Source organism: Nycticebus coucang, chromosome 20 (genome assembly GCF_027406575.1).
Source record: "Nycticebus coucang isolate mNycCou1 chromosome 20, mNycCou1.pri, whole genome shotgun sequence".
NCBI classification, from domain to species: Eukaryota; Metazoa; Chordata; class Mammalia; order Primates; family Lorisidae; genus Nycticebus; species Nycticebus coucang.
In genome coordinates, this window is record NC_069799.1 from 45,104,285 (window position 1) to 45,129,356 (window position 25,072).

Sequence of the window (25,072 nt, forward strand, 5' to 3'; positions counted from 1 at the left end):
CCAAGCACATCCTATCCTGTTATGAACAGGAACATTCTGGCTCAGGAATCCCTGCTGGTGTTTGTGGTGAGCGCTTGCTTTGGGGTTTCACATCAGGAGAAAAATCAAAAGTCCAAAAGAAGGTAAGAATAAATCAAGCTGGAGGCAAGAAAATTTACATACTTAAATGCACACAAAGAAACCAGAAGAGCTTAATCTAAAGAGATGGGAGAAACTTTCCAAAATAAAGGACTAAAGGCAAAGAATGGTAATCAGGCTAACAGGGAAAGAAGGGACAGAGCAGTGAGAAGAATTGTTTTTAAATGATTTTCCTCCAGGAGTTTCTAGCTTGCTTCTGCTCTTCCCCTCTGAGCCACCTTCCAGATACAGGATGTCCTCTTTCCAGGGAAGACATCCTCTTTTCAGGCTCTGAAATCTGTGGAATTACAGAATCCAAACAAATAGGAGGGGCTTAGAAATCCTCCCATTCAACCCTCATTTGAATGAGACCACTGCCGACTCACAGAGGTTAGGGAGAGGGGTGGGGCCTTGGTGTGCGCCACACCTTCTGGGGGCAAGACATGATTGCAAGAGGGACTTTACCTAACAAATGCAATCAGTGTAACCTGGCTTATTGTACCCTCAACGAATCCCCAACAATAAAAAAAAAAAAGAATTCACCCAAGGTCACATAGCAGGTTCTTTGAAGACCAGTGCTGCTCCTTAATCCTCTAGCCATGACTGCAAAACACCCCTCAGGGCGTGACACCTTCATACTCCCCTGAGCGCATAAAAACTCTGCTTCAGAATTGGGGGAGATACGCTAGGGGTGGTGAGAGGGCAAAGCTTGTTTGCTGTCACTGTGTCCACATCACTGTCCTCCCCACTCCACATTCTTACTGCAACTTCCTTTTGAAATATTTAAGCACAGTGAGCTTAAATGGAAAGCTCCCTGAGCCTCTGGAGAGAAAACCTGATGTAAATCCAAATAAATAAATTCCATCTCAAATGGGAGGCTCCTGTGTTGGGGGTAGAATGCATTGCACAGAGCTTAGTCACCTCAGTCTGAAGCACTACCACCAATTTTATTTAATCATGGAACTTTTAAATATTCAACACTTTCAATCAAAAATGCATGAAATCATAAAGCCAAGTGATTATGTGTGTGTGTGGCTGAAGTGAACATCTGGTGGAAATTAAGACTACACGCATAATTTGGAGAGCTATGTACTTTTTAATCACACATTCATGCTCTTCTTTTTTTTCTAGCCTGGCTCAAATCTAGAGAGTCCTTAGCTGGGTTAGATATCTGAAGTCATATTTGCAAACAAATAATATGATCTCAAAATGCCATTTGTCTTTGGGTTTCATAATAGCAACTGCTCAAGGAATGAATTAATTGCAAAATAAATGACCGTAGCTGAACTCTGTGGTCAACCCAGCAGGTAGCAAGCTAAAATGTTAGCTGAAATCAAATCAAGAAATTCTAAGAAACTTTGTAGACACAAAGAGTGCAAAACTTGCAAAGGTTATTTTAGCTTTCATAACCTACTTTTATTTTCCAGCTGCCAATATGAAATATAAAATCAGCTGCCTTCCTATTTACTTTTTAGTGAATAAGAGTGATTCGTTTGCTTCTGTTGAGGGTGTAACACGGGCCACTACAACGTGCGTGTGTTTAAATGTTTTTGTTAAAATGAGGTAAGATTAGGGTCCCATGTTTCAGAATACAGGAAGAAGAATAGAAGAATATTTAAAATCTTAAAATATTTAAAGCATCTAAAATCTAAAAATGTCAATATAGTTTTTCTGTTCAATGACTGTGTATCTCTGAGCCTAAGGTATCTGCCAACTTTCCATACTCAGAACATAACTGAGAATCCAGAGATTACTCTGATTAACCAAAATGCTGTTTACAAATGACAGGTGCATCATTTATAAAAAGTCCTTTGTATCTTCACCCAGAACCTAACTGTTCTTTATATATATGTATGTATATGCAATATACATATTATATATATACCTATTTCAGGTTAAGGTGAAGGTACAAATAACCAGGTCACAATATTTGGATTTGTGAGGTAAAGTCCCTCTTGTAGTTGTGTTGCACCACATTGTGCCTGTTAAGTGGGAGCACCTCATTCCCCCTCCCTGTCTCCCCTCTCCCAACTTGAATTGAAATGAATTTTTCTCCTATTTGGGCATGCATTGGATAATCTACCGGCTTCGTATTAGTATGGAGGACATTGGATATTTGCTTTTCCATTCTTAATAATACTTCACTAAGAAGAATGTGTTTCAGCTCCATCCAGGTTAATACAAAAGCTGTAAAGGATACAAACCCTCACGCAGCTAATTAGAAGTTGACTTCTAATTACAAAGAGAAGATAAGCTCTGAAAGCCAAATGAACACATTCCAGCTGAAACAGACCCATCATATAATTCACCTTATAAAGACCAGCTCCAAGGATCTATATCTTAAATGAAGTGTAAGAAGGAAAGGCTTGGCAAGCAAAGAGATAGACAATGATTTTAAAAATAAAGCTGCCAGGAGACCTCATGATCACAGCAGTCTGTGGACGTTGTGTGCAGAGGGCAGCGCCCCACCAAACTCTAGACCGTAGATGAGATTCCCACCCTGAGGCTCTCCATCTCTGGCAGACCTACGGGCCAGTCAAAGCCCTCGGGAATCACCAAAGGCCTCAGACAGGGGAGAACAAAACAGCTGAGTGGATAAATGGGCAAGGAAGGAAGAAAAAGTGACAGCTGGAGGTCAAGGGGAGCTGTATTTAGAATGGAGGAAACTTGAGTATGTTTATAACATCAAGAGAAGGAGCCAGGAGGAAGCCAGAGTTGGAAATAAGACAAATAGGGTATAATTGTGTAAGCAAAGAGTGGGAAGAAATGGCATGTTAAGCCTAGAGGAGTGGACCAGCCTCGGAAGACCCTCCCTTCCATCGCTGGGAAGCCTTCTAAAAGCCCCTGCACCACTTGGTTAGTCTCCCCCACCAAGGAAGCAGTTTAAAGCGGAGCTACTCAAAGTTGGGCCTCAGCCCAGAGGAGTCAGCATCACCTGGAGCCCATTTGCTGAATCTCTGGCCATATCCCAGACTTCCAGACTTAAAACAGTGGTTATGAATATGGGCACTGAAGTCGGGAAGATTTGGGTTCAGATTTGCCTGTCCCTGAAGCCTCTCTAAGCCTGAGTTTCTTCCTCAGTAGAAAGGGGACAAGGCTACTAAAATTCCTCAGGGTCTATTACAAAAATGAAATGATATGACATAGAGAGGTAAATAAATAAAGAACGTGGCATTGAGCCTCACCCAGGGCAGTAAGGGATGGCATGTTATTTCTGCTCATCTCATCCAGCCTGACTGCGGTAATAACTTCACTGTGTTCCTCTTGGAACCCCTGCAGGGAATGAGGTCTCCATCACAGGGGACATGCTTTAGTATTCTGCCTTCCAGGATTCCCAACTCTGAGCTCTGCAAAGGTAAAGTGCTTAGTAAACGCATGCTGACACAACATATCCAGGGACTGTGACAGGGGTGAACAAATGACATTGAAGCAAATATTATAACTATTTCTTTTACTCTATTTACACAAAAACCAGTTAGACAGAAGTTATGAAGTCGTTTGGGATTAAAGCATCAACTTTTGGAAGACTTTAAGCACAGTATGAGACAAAAGATGGGCCTCTTTCAAAACCTGCCAAACAACAGTGGGGAGTGTCCCCAGGAGGGACAGATCTGTCTGAGCCCATCAAGGTATTTTACGAGGTCAACAGTGCCAATCAGTCTGGAGAGGCATTATCTAAGATGAAGTTTGATGTTTTGGGAAAAGCACCGGGGTCAAATTGTACCATTATCTGAGTTTCTTCACCATAGGCAAGGGCCCCAAAATGAAGTACCTGACTTCGTCGAACACAGCTTCATTTCTGGTGTTGGCAAAAGTGTATCTATAGAGGGGCGGCGCCTGTGGCTCAAGGAGTAAGGCGCCGGCCCCATATGCCTGGGGTGGTGGGTTTAAGCCCAGCCCCAGCCACAACTGCAAAAAAAAAAAAAAAGTTTATCTATAGAAAGCTCACCAGGCTTGTTATACCAAGACTCACCTTTCTGCTTGTATTATTAGATATGAGAAAAAAGGAGAGAACTTACAACACACAACACCTGCCCATACAGTGAATCATATATAACAATGGCAAAAAGTATTTGAGGAAACACACCTACCAAATTTTGACATCAAGAACCCACAAGTTGGCCAGGCGCAGTGGCTCACACCTGTAATCCTAGCACTTTGGGAGGCCGAGATGGGTGGATTGCTTGAGTTCATAATTCAAGAGCAGCTGAGCAAGAGGAAGACCCCATCTCTACTAAAAACAGAATAATAACCAAAAAAAAAAAAGAACCCACAAGTCATTACAATCCAATGCAATCAACTCACATTTGTGGAGTGCCCACTGGGGAGAGGGCACTGGGCTAGACGGAAGGACTGAGGTCAGGTGCCTCTCACCTGTGCAGAGGACGTGAGATGCCAGACCAGGACCCCACGCCAATGTCCTTAAAGTAAAGGCTGGAGTCAAGACCCTCCAGGCCAGAGGCTAAAAGTCAGAGGATGCTTCTGGACACATCTCATTTGATATCACTTCTTTGGTGGGCACAGGAAGGCAGAACATTTCAGAGCTTCCAGCAAAACCACAGTGGTAGGAAAGAGCCAGAAGGAGATGCTGAGGAGTCAAGACTTTTGCACGTAAGCAGTGAGGAACCACCGTGGAGGTGGAGATAGAAACAGTCTGTCTCAAAAATAGAAGCAAGTAAGTGTTTGTTGGATGGAGGATTGATGTTTGCTATAGGCTAGTTATTTTAACCAAATTTTACTTTGAAGGTTGTGTGTATAACACCTGTAAGACTAATCTCACGAAAGCTTTACCATGGAGGCCAAGTGGCATTGTCTGAAGGAATCATCAACAGCAAACCCCCTTCTCTTTGCCCAGTTGGGCCACCTTTGCTCATCTCCACAGGAGGGATCTGAAGGTTCCATTCTGGCAAAACAATCAATCAACTTCCTGGCTTCTTAAGACTTCACTCAGTTTGGTGAGAAGACATAGTTCAAATAAAGCCTAGCACCTTGTTGCTTCTCTTTGGCGACAGAGGGGACAATTTATGCCCTGCCACTTTTTTCAACTGGCAGTACCACAAGCATTTTGGCCAGGGTGGTGCTATAAGCAACTTCCTTTCCCCTATAGCATGTCAAGGGGGCATTTATAATTCTTAATTACGTTCCCTCAAATGCTACTGGCAGTTAATGGGAAAACCAGATGCAACCCCCCCAACCCCAGCATTCCCAAAGAGCAGTATTCACCGATGAAGTTCTTCTCTCTATATATTCTGTTTGCCTACCTGATAAAAATAAATACTGCCACACTTGTCCATCTGATATGGTATAAAGAAACATGCTTATTTCTTAAAAGGAGCAATGTCAAACAAACATTCAACGTTCTACAGCTCATTGCTATTTTTCAGCAGAAGCAAATTACAAAGAGACCATAGCTCTCCGTAGGCATTTTTCCTCCCTTGGCGAATTGAAAAATAAAATACAATTCACAACCTAGAAACCGAAGGGAGATTTTTCTTATGTCTTCAGGAACGTCGGAAATTGTTAACATTAAGCTTGAAGAATCTGACTATGAAGATAAAGAACCCTTAAAACAAAGATTATACAAAAGATCACTGGTGATGTCTCTCTCCTATGTATAATAACTGTGAAATAAAACTTGCCCTTCTGAATTCCATCCCCACACTTGGAGTATAATTATGAAAGTCCTTTTGTATTGTGAATATACTTTAATTCCAAGACTTCAAGCACTTTAATACTTACACAAAAGTACTTGCTAAGTTATATTAATCAAAGTGTTAGTAATAAATCTTTCTGTACCATAAAGTCAGGTAAAAAAAAATCCTTCCAAATATAAAAATTATGCCAAAAGGTATCTATCTACAGGAGAATCTGTAATAACTAGCAAAATACTGGCAAGAATATTCCAATGTTTGCAGTCAACAGATCCTTAGGAAGCATGCTTAAACAGATGGCACTTAAAAAACATGGATTTAGATTTATAGGAAGATTTTTCACTTACTTCAAATTTCTGTATAATTCTTGTTCCTCTAAATTAAAGGGGGAGGGGCAATCACACTGCAATTCCTTATTTTTCTAATTAAAAACAAAACAAAACAAACACGTGATATGCTTGAATCCGGCTTTGAATGTCCTGGAGTATTTTCTCTGAGCCTCTTTTCAGGGAATATTACTTCCAAATGCTAAACAAAAAGTAGAATATCAAAAGCTAAGCCCAAATAACGTTGTACAAAACCAAATATCAGAACACAAAACAAGGCAACTTGCATCTATCAGAAGCGATGATTCAGAACAGGATAAATTTAGAACGGTGCTTTCCAAAAAGGCGTTTGGCTGTCAAGTTCAGGAAATAGGTGAAGGCTACATCCCAAGAGTTTCTCTCCAAAAAGAACGCCAAAATACTAATAAAAAGAGTCTTCTTTTTGAAGTTTTCCGTCCCCTGGTGTCCTTGAGGCTGAACTTCCCCAACCTGGCCTTGGTAGAGCCATCCATTACTGGGCAAATCCCCGTGAAACCTGAGGATGCTTTAGCCTGTGAGGACGCGGGCAGAGCAGTGGAGCAAACTCTGCATGGGACGGGCCTTTTATGGCCTGAACTCGAGAGCCTTGATACCAGCTAATCTACCAGAAATAGCTCTGGAAAACTGAGAGGAACCCATCAGCTGTTGCAGCAGGGCTGGCCAGCAGCTACTTCAGATGCAATTAGCCCATCTGCACCATTTTCACAGCTTGTTTTATAGAGAAATAAAAAAATACAATAGTAGTCTATACTGAGCAGTGTACAAGAAACAACCTAGAATTGGATGGGCAAACATTTCTCTAACTTCATTTTTAGGTTTAAAAAAAAAAAGAAAATGAAAATGAACAGACAATCCTTGATAAAACTCCGACACTGGACATCCCACAAGGAAAGAACATACGTATTACAGATGTGTATTTATGAAACAGTGTTTTGTGGTGACATGTGTCTCTTTTCAAGTTTACAAATGCTACAGACCTCTGTGGGTTTCTAACTCTTCCAATAACTGTAGGAAGCGAATCATCAAAGAAAAAACTGTGCTGGAAAAAATTTCTTTAAAACTAGGCAAACTTTTTTTCTTATGTTCAATATTGATACTCTCAGCTGGTAAGATCTACAGACCTCAGGTGGGTCACCTCTCTTGAAAACCAGGTGAACCTTAACTAGTGGAAAAAAAAAAAAAACCTCTTAAGCACCAGTTCTTCAAAAGCCACTGCTATTTTGTAAACATTATAAGGACTCTTAAAAAAAAAACATTAAATATTACGGCCCTGTTCACAAAAATACTTACCATTAGAGGTGCCTCTGTTGTTTGCAGAGAATATCAGAGAGATTTAATTGTCCATTACAAACCCCGTAACTCTGAGGCTGGAGCAAAAGCTGTGTGCTGTGCAGGGCCTCCGGGTGGTATGTCACTGGATGTCAGCGCTCCCAGACCACCAGCTGCACCAGTCAGAGAAGGGAGGCTTCACGAGGCAGATCTGAATTCCTGTTACTAAATAACCCTGCAGGACAATGCCTTCCCGTAAATGGACAGCCGTGTGGCTAGGTGAAAAGATACCCAGTATAGGCATCATAATTAAACAGTGGCTTCGTGACAACTCTGGAACCTCCAAAGTTGACCACCTCCCTGCACTGACCACCTCAAGAAGTTGACCTAATTTTCAGAGACCGGACGTGCACCACACATGTATCAGTACAGCAGGCCTGGTTCCTTGTGTTGACCATCCCCCTGGGATGACCAGTTTGTTATAGTCCATTGGGTGGCCAACTTACAGAGGTTCTATTGTATTTTGTGCAAGAGGTAAAAATTACCATTTGTCTAAGCCAAATGTTTTACCCACCTCAAGACAAATAAAACTTCCCTGGGGTAACGTTTGCATCTTAATCTTAGTCCTAGCCGTCATCTTATAGGCCTAATTGAGCTATTCCCTCCATTTAAAGTTGGTGTATAATTTTATACCTTTTATAAGCTGTTCAAAACGCTTTCTGAAGAAAAGCAGAGTAAAAATAACACTTATCTGTTAATTAATTCTAGATAGTTGACTACCTGGGATTCTGGGTCTTTAAAGAAAAGATAGGAGGAGAAAATGAATCACTGTTACCACAATAGTGTGGCTTTTCTCCTAAAAAAGATTCACTCCCACAAAATAAACATCTCACTGGTACGCTTCTCAAGTTTTTTCTCAACTGTAGCCCGGAAGCAACCAAACTGTCCTAGATTAATGCATTAGATTCTAATAGGATAATTCTTCTCGTTTTTTTTTTTTTTTTTACATACTTTTTGGGTTTGATTATTTGACTCCAAGTTTATTCTGTCAGTGTGACCTGCTGAAAACACTTATCTAAATTGTTTTGCTATCTTCTTAACTCAGGAAACTCTTGTCACACCCACTTTTTTTCCCAAAGAATGATAATCGTAGATCGTAAAAGTTAACATAGTAAAGATATCAATTCATGCAAGGATTTTTGGTAGCTATACAGGGTATCCCCAAAGTCACCCACAAGGTAGCCATACATAGGAAAAATGGGAAATTTTAGCTAAATGTGCCTTTATTTATAAAATATTCACTACAAAATTTATGAAATATTTATGAAAATATTCTCTACATGTTGGCCACCTCTTTGTTCTAAAATTTATATGTAAAGGCACAGGCCCACCTAGACTAGCTAAAAAAATCTTAAAAGGAAGAATAAAGTGCGAGGAATCGATCTACCCCACATTAAGGCTTAATGCTGGTACATAGCACAGTAATCAAGGTAATGAGGGGTTGATGGAGAGAGAGACACATAAAGATCAAGGGAACAGATTAGAGCCCCCAGAAATAGGCCCACACAAATGTGCCAAACTCGTTTTCACAGCTTTCAACAAACAGCGTGAGAGCAATGGGACATCCCTAGGCAAAATAAATCATAAAGAGAAAATAAAGGGGCTTCTACTTAATCCTCAATATGGTATATCCATACCATGGAGTACTACTCAACAATAAAAAAGGACAAACTACTGATACCTTCAATGACCTGGATACATATCCAGGGAATTACCCCAAGTGGAAGAAAGCCAGTTCTAAAATGTTAGCTATTATATGATCTCATTTACATAACATTCCCCCAACGACAACATGGAAATGGGGAATAGATCGTAGTTGTCAGAGGTCAGGGGCTACAACAAGGCAACGTGACAGCTCTTTGTTCTGGAATTCCTCTTTGGATTGATATTGTATCAGTTTCAATATTCTGGTTGTGACATTGTTATACACGTCATAAAGGTATTACCAGGGAGGAAACTGGGTAAAAAGATACACATACAAACCTACTTCAATTGAAACTTTCCAATACCATCCATTGGTCAATGGTCTATTTACTCTCACTCTACTTTAAATAAATCTATAAATATTGACTTATTATCCATGCTATCTTAAAAACTTCAAGTCAGAAATATTTTTTTTTTCCCTGCAAGAAAGTCATTGACCCAAAGTAAAATATTTGATACAGAAATGACAAGCATTTCTCTCCAACTGAATGTGTTTATTTTGCTGGCTGTGTGGATACTTACAAAGAGCCCCTCTGATACCCAGGGCCTATCTGATAAGAGAAAATGAAACCTCCACAGAATTTTCAGAAATTCAACCCACTGTTCCATATTATTCATTTTCAAAACCTGACCTACATTGGAAAAATAGTAAGAAAACAACTCTTCGAAAGGAGAAGATACTAGGTCATTTCTTTTTTTTTTTTTTAAAGACAGGTCTCACTATGTTGCTCAGGCTGGACTTGAACTCCTGGGCTCAAGTGATCCTCCCACCTCAGTAGCCCGACTAGCTGGGACTACAATATACGCTTCAAATCTCACAGAAAACACATTTTTGAACTCCTTGACTTCCATCATCTCAGAGATGTCACTTTTGGTAATAAAAAGATAATATGACAGTTCTGCCTTCCACGCAGTGGGGCGGGTGGGTGGATGGAGAACGTTTCACTGCTCTTTCTTCTCTCAAATTCCATAACATAAAACCTCGATCCAAACATCTTGAACTGCCACATCTGAGGGTCAAATAACAGCCGAAGCTGGACTTTTCTTTTGGAGATGATTAGCTCTGGGAATGTCAGGACACCCACAAAGAGGTGAGGTGTCTTCCCAGTTCACTGCGGTGGGGATCCCAGCAAGCCCAGGCACATGCTGCTGCTTCTTGTCGCCTGCTCCCCAAATTCCTCAGTCCCAGCTCCCCTTCCAAGCTCTCCCCTACCTTCTCTACTCTTTATCATCACGAATCTTCCAGAACCACTCTCTCCTCTCCCTCAGTGACCATTTCCCTGCCATCAGATGCCATCCCCCGAGGCCTCAGAACTGCTTTCCAAGAGGGGAGTCTGCTTCGGACGGGGCCTCTCCCCGAGTCTGACACTTTCTGACCACGTCTGCCTTCATGGGAAGTCCACTTTATAAAAATTTCTTTCCTGGGCCCTGCCCAGGTCTTCCTGATCACTCCCCTTAGTTGTTTCACTGATGCATCTACTGATTCCCTCAAATGTCCATCTAGTTCCCAGGACACACACCTTGGGAGTCCTACCAGGTAAGTTCTGTCACTTCTGGAAGCAGAAATCCAGATGCTGGTAATTCCTTGGAGCTCAGAATACCAGGATCATCTTGTGGGAACATGAAATTCAAGACAAATAATTCTTTGCTCATCATTTCACATCAGGGAACTTGTGTTTTCCAAACTGACCAGAACCTCGCCATCAGAAACGTGGTCAGCCAATCCAGAAACCAGGGCCACTCTAACTTCAGCCTCCTTCTCTATTCCATTCTCTGTTGACGTTCTCATGGACTCATGTCAGGATTATTACAGAATCTCTGCCCTGTTTCTCTGCCTCCTACCTCTGCCTCCCTAAACCCGTCCTTCCTTTCCACTGCTTCCAAGATGACCTTTAAACTGACCAGTTTGGGCTGTTCACTCTCAACTGGACCCTCCTCGTGAGCTCTTGAGCTGCGTCCAGTCACCCCTCATCCATGGAAGCTCGTGGGGCAAACATACTGGATTAAACTTTATTATTATTATTATTAAATCATAGCTTTGTACATTAATGTGATCATGGAGCACCATACACTGGTTTTATAGACAGTTAGACACATTTTCATCACACTGGTTAACATAGCCTTCTTGCCATTTTTTAAGTTATTGTGTTAAGACATTCACATTCTACATTTACTAAGTTTCACATATACCCTTGTAAGACTCACCGCAGGTGTAATCCCACCAATAACCCTTCCTCCACCCACAACCCCCTCCCACACCTCTCTTTTCCTCTTCCCCCTATTCTTAGGTTATAACTGGGTTTTAGCTTTCATGTGAAAGCCATAAATTAGTTTCATAGTAGGGCTGAGTACATGGGATACTTTTTCTTCCATTCTTGAGATACTTTACTAAGAAGAATATGTTTCAGCTCCATCCATATAAACATGAAAGAGGTAAAGTCTCCATCTTTTTTTAAGGCTGCATAATATTCCATTGTGTAAATATAAAACAATTTATTAATACATTCGTGGATCGATGGGCACTTGGGCTTTTTCCATGACTTAGCAATTATGATACTCTGGTACAAACATCTTTGTTATGATGTGATTTTTGATCTTCTGGATATATGCCTAGTAGAGGAATAATAGGATTGAATGGCAGATCTATTTTTAGATCTCTAAGTGTTCTCCAAACATCTTTCCAAAAGAAATGTATTAATTTGCATTCCCACCAGAAGTGCAGAAGTGTTCCCTTTTCTCCACATCCACGCCAACATCTCTGGTCTTGGGATTTTGTGATGTGGGCTAATCTTACTGGAGTTAGATGATATCTCAAAGTAGTTTTGATTTGCATTTCTCTGATGATTAAAGATGATGAGCATTTTTTCACGTCTGTAGGCCGTGCGCCTGTCTTCTTCAGAGAAGTTTCTTTTCAAGTCCCTTGCCCAGCCTGCGATGGGATCACTTGTTCTTTTCTTGCTTATATGTTTGAGTTCTCTGTGGATTCTGGTTATTAAACCTTTGTCGGAGACATAGGTTCTGATGGCTGTTTGCTTGCTTTACTTACTGTGTTCTTGGCTGTGCAGAAGCTTTTTAGTTTGATCAGGTCCCAGTAGTGTATTTTTGAAGCTGCTTCAAATTGCCCTGGGGGGTCCTCCTCATAAAATACTCGCACAGACCGATTTCTTCAAGGGTTTTCCCAGGACTCTCTTTTGGTATTTTTATAGTCTCATAAGTTTAAATCTTTAATCCAGTGAGAGTCTATCTTAGTTAATGGTGAAAGGTGTGGGTCCAGTTTCAGTCTTCTACAGTTCACCCAGCACCATTTGTTAAATAGGAAATCTTTTCCCCACTGAATGTTCTTAATTGGCTTGTCAAAGATCAAATAACGGTAAGTAGCTGGATTCATCTCTTGGTTCTCTATTCTGTTCCAGACATCTACTTCTCTGTTTTTGTGCCAGTACCATGCTGTTTTGATCACTATCAATTTATAGTACAGTCTGAGGTCTGGTAGCGTGATTCCTCCTGCTTTGTTTTTATTGCTGAGTAATGTCTTGGCTATTCAAGGTTTTTTCTGATTCCATATAAAACAAAGTATTATTTTTTCAAGATCTTTAAAGTATGACAGTGGAGCTTTAATAGGGATTGCATTAAAATTGTATATTGCTTTGGGTAGTATGGACATTTTAACAATGTTGATTCTTCCCAGCCATGAGCATGGTATGTTTTTCCATTTGTTAACATTTTCAGCTATTTCTTTTCTTAGAGTTTCATAGTTCTCTTTATAGAAATATTTCACGTCCTTTGTTAGATGAACTCCCAAATATTTCACACCACTGTGAATGGAATAGAGTCCTGAACTATTTATTCAGCTTGACTATTGTTGGTATATATAAATGCTACCAATTTATGAATGTTGATTTTGTAACATGAGATGCTGCTGTATTCCTTGATCACTTCTAAGAGTTTTGTATTAGAATCCCTGGTGTTTCCGAGATATACAATCATATCATCGGCGAAGAGCGAAAGTTTGATCTCTTCTGACCCTATATGGATACCCTTGATCGCCTTTCTTCCCTAATTGTGGTGGCTAAAACTTCCATTACAAGGTTAAAGAGCAGTGGAGACAATGGGCAGCCTTGTCTGGCTCCTGATCTGAGTAGAAATAATTTCAATTTAACTCCATTCAATATGATATTAGCTGTGGGTTTGCTGTAGATGGCCTCTATCAGTTTAAGAAATGTCCCTTCTATACCAATTTTCTTAAGTGTTCTGATAATGAAGGATGCTGTATATTATCAAAAGCTTTTTCTGCATCAATTGAGAGAATCATATGGTCTTTAATTTGTTATGTGCTGAATTATACTTACAGATTTACAGATATTGAACCAGCCTTGAGACCCTGGGATAAAACCAACTTGGTCATGGTGTATAATTTGTTTGATGTGTTGCTGGATTTTGTTTGTTAGGATCTTGTTGAATATTTTTGCATCTATATTCATTAGTGATATTGGTCTATAATTTTCTTTTCTTGTTGGGTCTTTTCCTGGTTTGGGGATCAGGGTGATGTTTGCTTCATAGAATGTGTTTGGGTAGTCTTCCTTCTTTTTCTACATTTTGGAGGAGGTTGAGTAATATAGGTACTAATTCCTCTTTAAAGGTTTGGTAAAATTCTGACGTAAAGCCATCTGGTCCTGGGCTTTTTTTTTTAGGGAGGTTTTGTATGGTTGATGCTATTTCCAAACTTGATATGGGCCTGTTCAACATTTCCACTTGATTCTGGCTAAGTCTTGGAAAGTGATGTGCTTCCAAGTATTGGTCAATTTCCTTCAGATTTTCATATTTCTGAGAATAAAGTTTCTTGTAATATTCATTAAGGATTGTTTGAATTTCTGAGGAGTCTGTTGTTATTTCGTCTTTGTCGTTTCTGATTGATGAGATTAGAGATTTTACTCTTTTTTTCCTGGTTAGGTTAACCAAAGGTTTATCTATTTTATTGACCTTTAAAGAAACCAACTTTCTGATTTATTCATCTGTTGTATAATTCTTTTGTTTTCAATTTCATTTAATTCTGCTCTAATTTTGGTTATTTCTTTTCTTCTACTGGGTTTGGGGTTGGAATGTTCTTCCTTTTCCAGTTGCGTGAGATGTCCCATTAAGTTGTTAACTTCCTCTCTTTCTGTTCTCTTGAGGAAGGCTTGTAGTGCTATAAATTTCCCTCTTAGGACTGCCTTTGCGGTATCCCAGAGGTTCTGATAATTCGTGTCTTCATTGTCATTTTGTTCCAAAAATTTGGCAATTTCCTTCTTCATCTCATCTCTGACCCAGCTATCATTCAGCATAAGGTTATTTAACTTCCATGTTTTTGTATGAATATGCAGATTCCTGTTGTTAATGAGTTCAACTTTTATTCCATGGTGGTCTGAGAAGATGCAAGGAATAATTTGTATTCCTTTAAATTTACTGAGGTTAGACCTGTGACCTAAGATGTGATCGATTTTGGGGCGGCACCTGTGGCTCAGTCGGTAAGGTGCCGGCCCCAAACACCGAGGGTGGCGGGTTCGAACCCGGCCCCGGCTGAATTACAACCAAAAAAATAGCCAGGTGTTGTGGCGGGCGCCTGTAGTCCCAGCTAGTTGGGAGACTGAGGCAAGAGAATCACTTAAGCCCAGGAGTTAGAGGTTACTGTGAGCTGTGTGATGCCACGGCACTCTATCCAGGGCCATAAAGTGAGTCTCTGTCTCTACAAAAAAAAAAGTTCCTGTCTAGGGCCAGGCGTGGTGGCTCACACCTGTAATCCCAGCACTTGGGAGGCCAAGGTGGTTGGATTGCCCTGAGCTTGCAGGTTCGAGACCAGCCTGAGCCAGAGTGAGACCCATCCCTAAAAACTAGCTGGGCATTAGGGTGGGTGCCTATACTCCCAGCTACTTGGAAGGCTGAGGCAAGAGAATCGCTTGAGCCCAGGAGTTTGAAGTTACTGTGAGCTATGACACTCTACCAAGGGCAACAAAGTGAGATTCTGTCTCGGGGAAAAAAAAAAAAAAGATGTGATCAATTTTGGAGTATGTTCCATGGGTTGATGAGAAGTATGTGTATTCAGTTTTGTTGGGATGAAATGTTCTGTAGATGTCTGCTAAATCCAAATGTTGGATGGTTAGGTTTAAATCTAAAATTTCTTTGCTCAGCTTCTTATTGGAGGATCCATCCAACACTGCGAAAGGAGTGTTGAAATCTCTAACTCTTATGGAGCTGGAGGAAATCAAGTTGCTCATGTCTGTTAGAGTTTCTCTTATAAATTGAGGAGCATTCTAGGTGGGTACATAGATATTCATAATTGAGATCTCATCATATTGAGTATTACCCTTAATAATACTAGAATGAAGTGACCATTCTTATCCTTCCTTACTTTTGTTGGTTTAAAGCCTATTGTATCTGCAAATAGAATTGCAACACCTGCTTTTTTCTGATTACCATTTGCCTGAAATATGGATGACCATCTTTTCACCCTGAGTCTATATTTGTTTTTTTTTTAAGGTAAGATGTGACTCTTGTACACAGCAAATATCTGGCCTGAGTTTTATTTTTTTTTTTTTGGCCTGAGTTTTTGTATCCAGGCAGCTAACCTGTGCCTCTTTAGAGGACAGTTTAAGCCATTCACATTAATGGAGAATATTGAGAAGTATGGTAAAATTTTGGGTATCGAGTTTTTTGAAAGTCTGGTGGACATTTTTAATCCTTTCACCACTGCGGAAGTTGGAGTTTGATCAAAAGTTTCTGAGTGAGTTTACTTTTGTGGTAGAGGATTGGGCTGGTCATTATGGAGGATAGGTCTGAGAATATCCTGAAGAGCTGGTTTGGTTATGGCAAATTTCTTCAACATATGAATGTCATTAAAGTATTTAATTTCTCCATCATAAATGAAACTCAGTTGAGTTGGATACAGGATTCAGGGTTGAAAGTTATTTTGCTTTAGGAGATTAAAAGTTGATGAACACCCTCTTCTGGCTTGAAAAGTTTCAGCAGAGAGATCTGCAGTCATTCTAATATTCTTCCCTTTGTAGGTAATGGATTTCTTACATCTGGCTGCTTTCAAAATTTTCTCCTTCATATTAACTTTAGTGAAGTAAATTATTATATGCCTGGGGGATGTCTTATTGGGATTGAGCCGTGCTGGGGTTCTGAAACTGTCTGCTATCTGAATTTCAGAATCTCTTGGCATGTCTTAAAAATTCTCTTTCATAATTTCATGGAGAAGGGCCTCTGTGCCTTGTGAGGCCACTTTGTCACTTTTAGGAATTCCAGTGAGGTGGATATTAACCTTCTTCAAATTATCCCAGAGCTCTCTGAGAGAATGATCCATTTTTGCTCTCCATTTCTCTTCCTCTTTGAGAGTTTGGGAGCATTCAAAGGCTTTGTTTCCAATGTCAGAAATCCTTTCTTCTGCTGTCCACTCTGTTACTGAGGGATTCTACTGTATTTTTCAGATCTTTGAGGGCTGCTAATTTTTGCTCCAGTGTGTCAAAATCTTTGGTGGTCTTGTCTTTAAATTCGTTAAATTCTTGAGACAACTTTTGAATTTTTCCTCAAATTTCTAATTCTGACTTTTGAATTGCTGCTCAAATTTTTAATTCCAAATTTTCCTCTATTTTATTAATCTTGTTTGCAATCCAAATTCTGAATTTGATTTCTGACATCTCGGCCAGCTGTTTACGAATGGGATCTTCAGTTACATCTGCCATATCTTTCCTTGGGGGGTTGATCTATTCTGGTTATTCATGTTACCAGAGTTTTTCTACTGATTCCATCCCATGATTGTTTTACACTGTTTGATTTTTCCTCCGGAGCTTTGTTGAGGACCCATACAGTGCTATGGCCTGAGAAACTGGGGACCTATTTGGTGTGGTAGGGCTAAGTGTTTCTGTCTTGTTTTCAGCTGGAGTCTGTTCGACCCTAGTGAAACAGTTACTCTGGGTTGAAGTCTCAGCTGTGGAGAAATACCAGCAATTAATTCACCCCGTCCCCCACAGGCAACAATTGGATAAGGAAAAATCAAACCTTCCTACAACTATATACTCAGGGCACCACCTGAATAGTCCTCTGGCAATTGGCTCAGTTCAAAAGGTCCAAATCAATTGTCTCAGTCAGCACCTGTCTCAGGTGGTTGAGTTTAACAGGTCTCTGGCAACTGGATCGCAGGGGTCTGGTGACTACTCAGATATGGCTTGTTCCAGTGCTCTGTGGAGTCAGGAGGACCCACCCAGCAAATAGATCAGTCTGGGAAGGTTGATGCCTCCTTCCCCACCTTGCACCTCTGTCACACCCAGTCACTGATAGTCCCGCAGGGCTTTGACCCAGTTGCCTGTAGTGAACAGATATTCCAGGGGTTTGCACCTGCCTGAATCACAAGGAAATCTATTTCTGCTCAGCCAGGCTGCTGCGCTTTGCCTCTATCCAACAGGGGGAGGTGAGGCCTGACAACCTCGGGCGCTTGATGGAGGCTGGGGGGTGTTCACTCAGTTCCAGCCCTGCCCCTGATTGATGTTAAGGACAGAACAGAACAGAATAACTTTGCAGGAATTTGTTTCTGTCCCTGCTAAATTCCCCTGCAGAAGAGAAGCTGTTTTGAGTTCCCACAGCCTGCACCTCAGGCCCTGTCTTTGCTCCTGCAGGTTTGTATTTGGTTACCTGTCAGTTCTAGCCTCCTGTCTTCCTTTGTCTATAGGCTGATGATCCCCTGAGGGCCGGGTGCATTTTAGGCTCAGTAAAGCGGTCCTCTGGGTCAGCCCTGCCCTGAGAACTTCCTGGCTCTGCGCATGCATTTTTAGTCCCTGCGCTCCACCCAGGCTGGTACCGCCTCAGGCAAACCCTTTACTCATGGGGCCTGCATTTCTGTCCCAGATCTGTTCTGTGGTGGTTGATACCTGAGTAGATGCCCGGCCTCCTCTGGTTGCCCAGGGAGACAGGGGGTGTGGCTTCAGAATATCCAGCAGTGAGCCCTATTGTTGCCAAAAACAGCTGCTGCTCTGCGCCTTGGGGCACTGCTGCTCCGGTGTGGTTCCTTCTCAACCAACCATCTTCTCCTTGGTCCCATGCCCCAGAGTCAGCACTGACCAGCTGCAGTTTAGGCCCTGTCCACACCCCTCGAGAAATCACCCAAGAATTTGGACTCCTGGGGGACAGGCCTCCAGACCTCAGAGTGAGAGTGGAGGGGAGTGCTGGGAGGTCCGAGTTGCAGGCAGAGAATATATAGTTTTATACACTTTGATGCCTGGCAGGAGAACGCCGTGGCTCCCTAGTATGGGAGGTAGGTCCATTTTTCGAGGGTCTCCCGTGGAATGTAGTGGGAGGACCTTTGAACTCTGCTCATTTGTTTGTGGGGCACTCCAAGCTGTTCTCATGGGGGAGGGGACTCCCGTCTGCTTGGTGATGGATTTTGTACCTTTTGTTTGTATCCTTGGGGTCGCAGCTTGCCTCAGTGGGGTTGATGTGTGTTCTTCAACCTTCTCTCTTGGTGCAGCTCTAATCCACCCGGTTACTTGCTAAATTTCTTTCCTTTAACTCTCTTTCTCTGGATTAAACTTTTTCAAGAGCAAATGTCACAATATCCCTGTCAAAAACTCACTGTTACCTTCTTGCATTTAGATACTGATCAGTAGGAGAAAAAGGGTATCTGGTTATAAATAAATACTTTGGAAATGACACTTAACCCAGAGATTATTTTGTATTGACTAAGATCTGTGGTGACTTACTTTTAATGGTGTATTCCTAGAGTGGCAGAGGTTACAAGGACTTGTCATGATCTGATTTATAGCAACATCACATTTAGATAAACCTGAGAGGTATGTGACTTGTGTTGGGTATCAACCACTATACAGTACTTGTGTTGGTGGAAAGCAAAACAAGCAAGAAAACCCCAGAAAACAAAAGGTCAAAGATGTCTAGCTTGGTGGATAAACTCCAAAGTCCTGCCCCTCCGACTTACCCCCTGCTCTGCCGCTCCCACAGCCAGTGACCTTCACCCAGCCTGAGAAGCCACACTGATCACCCTTGCTATATCCAGGCTGCTCAAAATGTTTCTCCTTCCTTCTCACTTAGGAGCCCCCTACTCTACTCAGGAGTCTGAGCAAGAAGGATCCCTTGAGTCCAGGAGTTGGAGGCTGCACTGAGCTATGATCACACCACTGCTCTCCAGCCAGGGTGAATGAGTGAGTCTCTGTCTCTAAAAAAAGAAAAAGAAAAACAGAAGAAAGAAAATCCTTCATCATTCTTCAAGGCTCAGTTGACTGTATTTCTCCTATCAACTCTGACATGGTCTCTGATTCCACAACCTCTAGACAGTTAGCAGGGACCCTGTCCTATCTCTGTATTCCCCAGAACCTGGCAATATCTGGCACTCTGAAAATCTAATAAATGTTTGTGATGTGCAGACAGAAAGCTAAAATCAAAACAGCTTGCAGTGAGCTCTCTTTTTCTCATTTGAATGCAGCTACAACATTCTCCCCTTCCCTTTGGTTTGATGAGACGATACTCCCAGCAATTGCTCAAGTTCATTGCCATTTGGAAAGCAGAACTTTGCAGAAGACAGGAGCAATTAGCAGCTTTGCTGTCCCACTTTCTCTATACTGACAGTCCTGGTCAGCACCCTGACATCATCGTTACTCCAGAATTAGGAGTGAGCAGCGGACAGTGAAGCCGCTACACAGAGCTCTGACCAGGGCACTGACCAGGGTAGACCACAGTGTGCTGACCAGGACTGTCAGTATAGAGAAAGTGGGACAGCAAAGCTGCTAATTGCTCCTGTCTTCTGCAAAGTTCTGCTTTCCAAATGGCAATGAACGTGAGCAATTGCTGGGAGTATTTTTTAGGCTGCTTATTTCCAAGGGACAGAAAGTCCAGGCCACCAGGACCTGTATTCTGCCCTAATTTCATCTGTGATGGGACCAGACTTGGAATCATTTCATTTCCTTAATGAGCTCAGGATTTCATCATCTATGAGAGAAGACAGAGATATGCTATGGTCTCCTGATACCTAAAAACTATCTGATAAACCCATATGAGTCTAAGGTTGTAGCCTTCCATGCCCTGGGCAAGTAATTTTTTTTATGGGTGGATTAAAAAAAAAAAAAGAATAAAAAAAGGGATATTATTTTCAGTTAATATTTTTCAACCAACAAAACTCTTCTCCCAAATAATCTCAATCAATTAATCAATGGAGTCTGTTCATCTGGTCTCTTATTTTCTCAAAGCTTCTGGAGAATTTTACTGGCTTTAGATGAAAATCTTTGAGCTCTATGGTCATCTGTAGGTCACTGGCTTAAATAACCAATTATCGAGCCAATTTATTTTCTCCCAGGCTGCCGCTTCAGAGCAATGGGTGTGTAGCAGAGGTCAGCATGAACAGAACTGCTGGCTTCCTGGTCAAAATGAAATGTGAGTTTGCCAGGGGTGAGGTTGGACCGTGCCTGGCACCAGGGACGCAGACTCTCACACGACTGGACTGACATCACATTCCTGGACACCAGTTCCAGAGTCTTGTGGGTAATCAGAGATGTACAAAGTGTGACCTGCTCCATATTTAGGCCAGTAGATATCTAAAAACGTGAGATTTCTGTCTGCTCTGAAGCAGCGAATCATGGCATGGCAGGGCCACAGGGGTTACTGCTCAGGTGATGTAAGCTGTAGACCATGAGGCCGTCGGGCTTGAGAAGACCCTTGGTAGCACTTCCTTGTCCATGCTCTTATGTTTTGGTTTGTTTGCTTGTTTTTTCATTATTATTTTTTATTATTAAATCATAGCTGTGTACATTAATGCGATCATGGGGCACCATATACTGGTTTTATAGACCGTTTGACACATTTTCATCACACTGGTTAACATAGCCTTCCTGGCATTTTCTTAGTTATTGTGTTAAGACATTTATATTCTACATTTACTAAGTTTCACATGTACCCTTGTAAGATGCATGGCAGGTGTAATCCCACCAATCACCCTCCCTCCGCCCATCTTCCCCCCTCCCTCCGCTCCCTCTGCCCTTTCCCCCTATTCTTAGGTTATAATTGGGTTATAGCTTTCATGTGAAAGCCATACATTAGTTTCATAGTAGGGCTGAGTACATTGGATACTTTTTCTTTCATTCTTTGAGAGTCTCCCTTTGTCACCCAGGCTACAGAGGGAGACCGTAATGTCACAGCTCACAGCAACCTCAAACTCTTAGGCTCCTCCTGCCTCAGCCTCCCAAGTAGGTGGGATTACAGGTGCCCCCCACAGCACCCAGCTAGTTTTTTCTATTTTTTTTTAGTACATATGGGGGTCTCCTTCATGCTCAGGCTGGTCTTGAACTCCTCAGCTCAAGTGCTTCATCTCGCCACCTCAGCCTCCCAGAGTGCTGCAGTAACAGGTGTGAGCCATCACACTGGGCTTGAGCTGAGTGCTGGGATAACAGGTGTGAGCCATCACACCGAGCCTGTGCCAAGTGCCCAAGTGCTGGGATAACAGATGTGAGCCACTGCACCAGGCTTGTGCTCTTGCTGATGTCGCCAAGTGCATCGCCACAAGTGGTTTCCTTTGCTAATCCCAAGCATCAAGAGGGAATGAGCCATTTCTACTCCTGAATGGCAAACACCAAGTCTGGGTGCTTCTTCTCAGGAAGTACCCCACACCTCAAGACAACCCAGGCCTGCTCTGAGCATGGTCTCCCAGCCCCTCACTTACCCTGCGCTGGCAGTGGGGGGAGGGAGCACCCCCCCCCAGCCCAGTGAGGATTCCACTCTTATCTTCCTCCAGAACCAGACTTATGAGTAATGGTGGCTACACACTTGGCCAACCCACAGAAGGCTGATAAGCTTGTAATAAAGTGAAACCACAGGACCGATAATTCTATAAAACTGAGCCACTATGAGACTGGATCTTAACATGTCTCTGTGGCTCCAGATGGGGATTACGGAACTCACCTCCCTCACAGTACAAGGGGAAACTCCCTACCCTGAGGTTTAGGCAGTGACTCCTGTACTGAGGGCCGGGCTAGCAAACCGAGGAAGAGGGGACCCTCTGAAAAGCCGGTGTGGGAGAACAGAATGGAGGATGGGCAGCAGGAGCCAGCTGTGGGAACAGGATGGTAGGGGGCAGGGGCCTGAGTTCAGGATGAGTCATTTATGGGACAGGTGGAAGATGCTAAACCACCGGAAAGTTCAAGAAAAGAAAATAATGGAAAGATTAGGAATCAATTAAGTTTAGCTTTATGGAACACTCAGTTCATTTTCTTAGCTTTCTCCTTGTACAGCCGTCAAGCGAAGACTTGGTTTCAGTCCCGGAACTGGTAATTGTTGATCTGGGTTAAAACTCTAATGGCCTTTTATGGGGGCAAGACATGATTGCAAGAGGGACTCTACCTAACAATTGCAATCAGTGTAACCTGGCTTATTGTACCCTCAATGAATCCCCAACAATAAAAAAAAAAAAAAAAAAAAACTCTAATGGCCTGTTGCAGTGTGGATGTTTGCCCCTCCAAATCTCATGCTGAAATTTGATCTCCAATGTTAGAGGTGGGGCCTGGTGGGAGAAGTTTGGAGCACAGGGGCGGATTCCTCATGGATGGCTTGGGGCCCTTGGTAGAGAATGAGCTAGTTATCATGTTGTTAGTTTACAGAGAGCTGATTTTTTTTTTTTTTTTTTTTAAAGACAGAGTCTTACTTTATTGCCCTCGGTAGAGTGCCGTGGTGTCACAGCTCACAGTAACCTCCAACTCCTGGGCTTAGTTGGTTCTCTTGCCTCAGCCTCCCGAGTAGCTGGGACTACAGGTACCCACCACAATGCCCGGCTATTTTTTTGTTGCAGTTCGGGTGGGGCCGGGATCAAACCCACCACCCTCGGTATATGGGGCCGGCGCTCTACCCACTGAGCCACAGGCACCACCCGAGAGCTGATTATTTAAAGGTGTCTGGTACTGCCTCCTCCCTCTCTGCCTCCTTCTCTCACCATGTAACACCCCCCCCCCCGCTTTCCCTTCACCTCCAACCTTGACTGGAAGCTCCCTGAAGTCCTCACCAGAAACAGATGCCAGCACTGTGTTTCTTGTACAATCCGCAGAACCATGAACGAAATAAATCTCTTCCCTTTATCAATTACACACTCTTGGGTATTTCATGCTAGCTGCATGTAATGGACTAAATCAGGGCCCTTCAAGTTCTCAAACATTGAGACTCCATAATTCTAAGGCAAAGCACTGGCTGGGTGTGGTGGCTCATGCCTGTAATCCCAGCACTTGGGAGGCTAGGGCCGATAGATTATTTGAGCACATGAGTACTAAACCAGCCTGAGCAAGAACAAGATCTCGTCTCGTCTAAAAAAACAAAAATTAAAAAACAAAACCCGAGTGGCACCTGTGGCTCAGTGGGTAGGGTGCCGGTGAGGGTGACGGGTTTGAACCCAGCCCCAGCCAGCTAAAACAGCAGTGGCAACTGCAACAAAAATAGCCGGGCGTGGTGAGTGTCTGTAGTCCCAGCAACTTGGGAGGCTGAGGCAAGAGAATCACCATAGCCCAAGAGCTGGAGGTTGCTGTGAGCTGTGATGGTATGGCACTCTACCGAGGGCAACAAAAGGAGATTCTGTCTCAAAAAACAAACAAACAAACAAATAAAAACTAGCCAGACATTGTGGCAGGCGCCTGTAGTCCTAACTACTCAGGGAGGCTGAGGCAAGAGGATTGCTCGAGCCTAGGAGTTTGAGGCTGCTGTGAGCTATGATGCCATAGAACTATAACCCGGGGCAACAGAGTAAGATTCTGTCTCTAAATAAATAAATAAATAAATAAACCAACCAAACAAAAGAAAACAAGGCAAAGACAAACTATCTCGTATTCCCTAATGAAAAGCCCTGACAACTAAGGGAGGGGGAGGAGGGAAGAAAGAAGGAAAGGAATAAAGAAAGGAAGGAATTCAAGGGAAATAAAATATATTAATGCAGGGCATTCTGCAGTGAGAGTTAGACTGTGGGAGAGCAAACAAAGGTAAAAATATTTGATTGCACTCAATTTCCCTCTAATGGAAGCCCAGGCTGTAGCAGACTACCCTACAAAGACCCTGACATTATCTGTTGGACTCCTTAAACCCAAGTAGATTATTCATCAGCAGGGATGAGTAATTCCCTCCCGGGGCTTTACTGAAAGATGGCTGGTTACTTCGTTAGCAGGACAGGGAGTGCACACCATGACACAGGGAAGGGGGAAATCAATAAGCAAATACGTTTTCAAATAACTACAGGTATTTAGGAGTCCTTCCGGGTACTCCTAAGTCCTCCCTGTGCCTTTCTTCAGCCCACACCTGTGCCTTCAGTGACAAGGGTCCCTAAAATGTGATTTCCATGGGGACAGAGACTTTTGTCTGTTTTGTGAACTGCTATTAATCTCCAGTGCCCAGGACTGTGCTTAGCTGTAGTGAGGGCCCCATATGTGTTGGTTGAGTACATAGAATGAATCATAAATATTCTATAGGGGGAAGAACAAAACATTGACTTTTTTCCAAAGGCCTCTTTACCCCCTTGATGACTCTCTCCTGCACTGTTTCCTCTCCAAATCTGCGACCCTAATCCCTGCTAGTTTTGAGTAGACTATTCCACATGCCTAAATCAATTAACCTCCTTCTCAAATACCTCTTTGGGAAAGATTTTCCTTATTAAGCAGTGTGTGATTTCAATACAGGACTCTCTTGCAAAACCTCCTGTGTATTCTGCTCTTGAAGTCTTGGCATCACTCACGTAAATCTGCTGTACAAGGACCCTGTGCACACAGAGGCGGGGCCCGCTGGCCTGGATGGGAAGTTAATTGATGTGGTAAGCCCCAAAGGTAGGATTATTTTTCAGTCAGGCCCTCCCTAATGTTTTCTGATGATGGCCAAGTGGGCAAATTTCAGTCCCTTCTGCCCAGAAACATG

The 25,072-nt window shown here is 42.5% G+C and overlaps 1 protein-coding gene across 3 annotated transcripts in view; it reads right to left on the reverse strand.

The window, feature by feature from the left end:
• Positions 1-25,072, reverse strand: part of SVIL (supervillin) — a 267,829-nt gene that overhangs the window by 155,317 nt on the left and 87,440 nt on the right. For 2 of the 3 annotated variants that reach the window (XM_053572489.1, XM_053572487.1), the window contains exon 1: positions 6,116-6,673. The exons of the other annotated variant lie outside the window; for it this stretch is intronic. The gene's annotated coding sequence lies outside the window, so the exon portion shown is untranslated. Of the gene's footprint in view, positions 1-6,115; positions 6,674-25,072 lie in introns of those variants that run through there. 3 annotated transcript variants of the gene reach the window in all.